Here is a 6,000-nt window from a genome sequence, read left to right as displayed (position 1 = left end):
GAAGTGGATTATGGTGGAGAGTACAATTTCTTGGTAACACTTGTATGAGCTCCACTGCGCCCCATGCATGCATGCCTGTGTATGCGTGTATGCAATTCAAGTGTGTTTTTGGTTCTGGCCTACATGACCCTGCCTTGTTACAGCTAGATCAGTCACCCATCACTTACTTAGAATTCAGGGGCATCGTCAAAAAGCATATCACATTTGATCCCAAATTTTTCTGGGTGCTTCACTTGACCTTAAAATATGCAGCTCTGACTTCACCCAAGGATGTTCTGGTCATTTGGAGAACCAAAGAAACGAGTCAGGGTGGGGCTACGAGGGGGATATGGCGATGCGTTTCGAAGGATTGGCGAAGGCAGAGCAGGGCTGTTAAGCAGCAGTTTCTGGAGGGATAAGAAATGTGAGCTTTAGCCAGTGTAGTGCGGTGACATGGGACAGCGTTATTGACTGTGGCGGCGCGTGCTGACACTGGATTGTCAGCCCCTGCAGTCATTTGCCAGACTGAGCGAATGCAGGGATCAGAGTTTTTGGAGCTTAGAGACAGAATAGATGAAGAAAGTGAGAAAGAGGAGGAAAGGCAAGAAAAAAACAGGAGAGTAGAAAAACTGGCAGCCATACAAATGTTTGAATATACACATAACACACACACAGAAACACACACGGAGCTGTGGACGCCCCGCTGGGTGTCTGACACTGATGCTGCCAGACTAATCAGGGTACTTTCTCTCTCACTCTCACTTGCTCATTAGTGCTGGAGGAGAAACCAGACAGTTGTGACGTTGTGATGACGTTTTGTCGTGCTGTTGTGCACAAGTTTAGTGTGAGAGGCTTGAGTTTTGAGACTGATGAAATAACTTCTACATAAACACACTCATTAACATTTATTATGCACTGAAACGAGCACATCAGGATAACAAAAGTAGGCTGACTAACTTCCTGATGTTTTAGACATCAGCTAACCTGATACACAAGACAGGCTGTTTCACATATCAGTGGCAGGGGAAGTATGTCAAATCCACCTGGAAGAAACCTCGGAGACAGCGTTTGGTAAGGGCAGAACCTTTAAAAACCTCAGAAGGTGATTGGAGCAAAGTTCTGTCTGTCACTTCTCTGGCGCTGCCACCCAGGAGAACACCACAGTGCTGTAAAAACATCTTTCCTTCCCTTCCTGATATCTTTTAAGTTTTTCATTTTTGTCACACATAAATTTTTTACATCACCCAACAAATTTTAGTATTTAACAAAGATAATCTGAGTAAACTAAAAATTTAGTTTTGACTTGATTATTTTATTTTTATGGGATAAAAGCCACCCAAACCAACCTGGGGGTTTGTGAAAAAGTAGTTGCCCTCCTTTGTTAAATAATGAGTTAACTGTGATTAACCACATTTTTTGAAAAGCTGAGTTCAATTTCACTGTCACACCCAGGTCTGACTACTGCCAGACCTGTTAAATCAATAAATCCTTTAAATAGAACCAGTCTGGCAAAAGGAAGTCAACTAAACGATCTCAAAAAGCAACATGTCACTTCACCATCTAAAGAAATTCAAGAACAGATGAGAAACAAAGTCAGTGATGTAAATCACTCTGAAAAAAAGTTACAAAGCCATTTCTAAAACTTTGGGACTCCAACAAACCACAGTGAGAGCCATTATTCACAGATGGAGAAAACTTGGAAAAGAGGTGAACCTTCTCAGAAGTGGCCAACCTACAAAAAATTACTCCAAGAGTGCACCTGCAACTCATCCAGGAGGTCACAAAAGAACCCAGAACATCATCTAAGGACCTGCAGGCCTCACTTGTTAAGGTCAGTTAAGGTCAGTGTTCATGACTCAACAATATGAAATAGACTGGGCAAAAATGGCATCTATGGGAGAGTTCCAGGGCCAAAACTACTGTATGTATTTAAAGTTTAATCACTAATAAGTCCAGTCATACTTTTAGCCATTCATGTCTTGGGTAGTGGATTACACAGATTATCCCTTTAATTTCCCTGCCATCTGTATGTCCTATAGAGAGACAGAAATTGAGAGGGGCGTTTGTTGTTTCTCACACTTTCAGTCAGACTTTCATTTTAATGAGTACATCAGAGGTCAGAGACAGAGTCAATATTGCTGAAAGGGACTCTAGATCATAAAATGAAATTTGAGAAGCTGTTCTTGTATCCTTTCAAAAACACTGACAGACGCAGATATATCAGCAGCTTTTCTGTGACTGTTTTTTAAAAGTTTTGTTTTGAAAGTTTAAGCATGTCCTTTGACCATCAGAGTTTCATTTCTCTTTATTTTTAGATCCTAAAGGAGCACCAGCAGCACACAGAATAGCAAAGCAGCTCCTATGAAAACAATAAACAGTCTGTTTGGTGTTGACCAGCACTCAGCAGTAGACTACGTTTTAATCGCTGTCAAAGAGGCCTATGAGAATTTTAGGGCAGAAAAAGGATTAAAGATGATGGAGTGGCTTGAGTACAGAGACTGACCTTTGGGCCTCAAGTTCATCTCTTGTTTGTGATCTGTATCTCAAGAATGCTTTGAAGGATTTCGTTTATTTTTTGAAAACATATCCACTCTGACTTCAGGATGAACTAATAAGATTTTGGAGGTCAGTCAAAGATTAAGGTATTTAGGCCTCATGTTCATCCCTTGCATGTGAATGCAGTATATAAAGGACTCTTTGAGGGTCATTCTTCAAACATTGCACATGTCCACTCTTAGTCAAGTTAGAACTGATTAAATTTGGGAAGTCACAAGTAAATATCCTTAGGCCTCATGTTCATCCTTTGCTTGTAATCTTTATCTCAAAGAGGGATTTCATTCAGACATGGCACACAAGTCAATTCTGAATGAAGGATAAACTGATTAAATATCAGGTTAAATTTCAAAGTGTGAAACAATCTGAGGAATTTTCTTCAAACCATCCATTCAGATATTATGACTTGAGGTTGAGCTGATCAGATTGGGGGCGTCTTAAAGGTAAAAGTCTTACAGTCTAATGTTAACCCCTTGCTAGTGACCCACACTCTTTGGGCATTGTTCTTCAAAATTTGCACACATTTACTCTGACTCAAGGATTTACTGGTTAGATTTTGAAGGTGAAATGTCAGGGTTGTTAGGCCTTATGTTTATCCCTTGCTTGTGACCCATATCTCAATGCTTCAAAAGATTTACTTCAAACTTTACACGCATTTCCACGCATTTTGGAGGTCAAGGTGTAATTTAAAGGTCTTTGGGCCTCATGTTCATCCCAACTATGCTAACTCAAAGAAATAAGATTTCCAGCGAACACACCACCACATAAAACAACCCTAGCCTTTTCTTTTGACCCACCACTTTTACTGTATGGTATGATATATATTGCAGTGGCATACAGTCACCACATGGTAGCTCTAGTTTGGGGATGTTACTTTTTAAAACTGCACTCACCGCTTTAAATAGAACTTTATTATACACATATGATGGTTAGGGTTAGGGCCTCAAAACTGGGGTTGGGTCCTTTTTAAAGGGTCACGGGAAACATCAAAAGTTTGTTAGGGTGAGAAACGCAGCTGAAGACGTAAAACAGATGTTAACGATGTATATATGTATTCTTGGGTTTTGAGGGATTAATTACTGTGTCCCCTGTTTATTTGCACTGTTTTCCATTTCTGGATCAATTAAGCACTGGGCATCAATATGTTGTACCTTTTTCAGTGTTTGATTTTGTAACATAGTGGTGGATGATTTGCCTTGTTTTTACAAGAATTTGCATGCTAATTTTCAAATTCAATGACAACATAAACTGCTTTCCCATGCTGTCTGATCAATATTTGGCTTTGTCTTTTGTTGGATTTAATCTCCATCCCTGGACCTCGGAGTTGGCAGATGATGTAGACTGTAGGTGCCAATTACACTTCCTCTGGTGGCTGAGTAAGGAAGTGAAAGGTCGGAGGATCATTTGCTTTTGGATTATATGTGCACTCACTCGCTTGTTTGCTCAAAAAAAGTTTGAAAACTTTTCTTTCTCTCCTCCCTCTCTTCCTTCCTCTCTTCCCTTCGTCCTCCTCTGCCTTCCTCTCTACCTCTCAATCTTACAGCCATGCTAATGACCCTGCTGTCTGCCCCAGCAGTTTCTCATAACACAACTTATCAGCAGCGAACAGGAGTATGGGTATTTTTAAACTCTCTCTCTCTCCCCTGCACACATACACTTGCATGCATACACTCTGTTACTATTCAGCAGACTCGCGGGGAACCTGTGCTGAGGTCCAGATTGAAAATGTGATGTGTGCTAATGCATTCAGAACAGAGGTGAGGCCGGTCCTTTCCTTTTCTGTAAGCCAACAGTGGGAACAGCAGCCCCCAATATGGTGAGCTAGAAAGGGGAGCACACATATTACAGTGGCTGAGTAATGAGAAGCATGAAGTTATCCCACATTCATGCACACACGCACACGCTGGCTGGTCTGTGGGAGTGTGTGAAGCAGCGTGTAAGACTCCAGCAGAGTACTACCAGCGCTCTGCTCTCCTGATGGTGATGCTGTGTGAAGTGCGGAGCTGTTCGACACAGACTCCAGCTGCGGCTGCCCTGTATTCAAATGGCTCCACAAGACACCAGCACGCCGTCTCCTGGTTCTTATTAGACTCAGCCTCTCACTCTTTTTGTCTCTGTCGTTCTTTTTTTGCTCCAAAAGTCTGTCTATACTCTGTACACCCACAGTATCCCACTTTTACTTTGTTTCCCCCTTTATATCGCTGCTGTGTGTGACTATTTGTTTCACTTAACAAGAGGAAGAAAAGGAGAAGAATATGTAGGGAAAGCATGCATTTGGAGCTGAGGTGCTGTTCATGAGGGTCAGAATGAACAAGGTTCATAATGTAGTTATGCAAATGCAATGTTATTTCAAGATCTGTCAAAAGATCAAAATGTTTGATCTTAGGATTTCTTTTAATTGCAAATTCTTGCACCCTTTTAATTGCAAAAAAATAAATGTTTGCTAAAACAAGGCTTGGATGACTTTTGACTTGTCCACTGAGCTGTCTGTGAGTTTTTTAAAAGGGAAATGAGACATTGAGGAGCACTGGTGGACTTATTTTATAGTTGCAGTCAAAATCATTCAACCCCCATTGCAAATCAGGTTTAGTGTGAAAATGTCGACGTTCTGCTTTTTGCAATGAACACATCAAACAAAAGGAACTGAAAATAGCTCAACACAACTGATGCTTCAAGTGGTTTTCCCAAATTCAACTGAAAATGTAACTTATAATGACTTCTTCAGTCTTAAAATTATTCAATCCCTTCATGACAAGCATCTTTAGTACTTATTAGAGCACACTTTTACTTCTATGACCTGCTTCAAACAAGATACATAGCCAGACACCAGCTTCTAGCAGCATTCCTGAGGAATCTTTGGCCATATGTGCAATGACCTCCGGTTTAGTAATATTCTTCGGCCTGCATGTTGCAACTGCCCTCTTCAAATCCCACCACATATTTTCTATGGGGTTCAAATCAGGAGACTGTGATGGCCATTGAAGAATCTTCCAGGACTTCTGCAAACAAACACTGGTGGAATCTGAGGTATGCTTGGGATCATGGTCTGGTTGGAAAGTCCAATGATGCCAAAGCTTTTGTTTCCTCACAGACGGCATGATGTTTCCGCCTAGGATTTCCTAGGAAAAGAGAAGGAGAATCCATCTTGCCTTCATATTTGAGCTGTTGTGAGGGTTTTTGTTCAGCTGTTGAATAATTCTGAGAATGTCATTCTAATTTGCTAGGTGGGGACAGAAACAGAAAAGGAAAACAAATGGAACAAAAATAAAAAGTATCACATTAAAACAGTACTTTTGACATGGTTTATGTACAATATTGGGTAGGCACTACCCACGATCCCAGAGTATCACAGCAACGTTCTGATTGGTGGAGCCCACAGTGTCCCAGCAGCAGCTGCTGCTTCTAAAGAAAGTAGAACATTTTCATTTTAACATCAATCAAACTTTATTTATATAGCACTTTTCATAC

Source organism: Cheilinus undulatus, linkage group 8, assembly GCF_018320785.1.
Source record: "Cheilinus undulatus linkage group 8, ASM1832078v1, whole genome shotgun sequence".
In the NCBI taxonomy this organism is placed as follows: Eukaryota; Metazoa; Chordata; class Actinopteri; order Labriformes; family Labridae; genus Cheilinus; species Cheilinus undulatus.
This window is presented reverse-complemented; position numbering follows the sequence as displayed.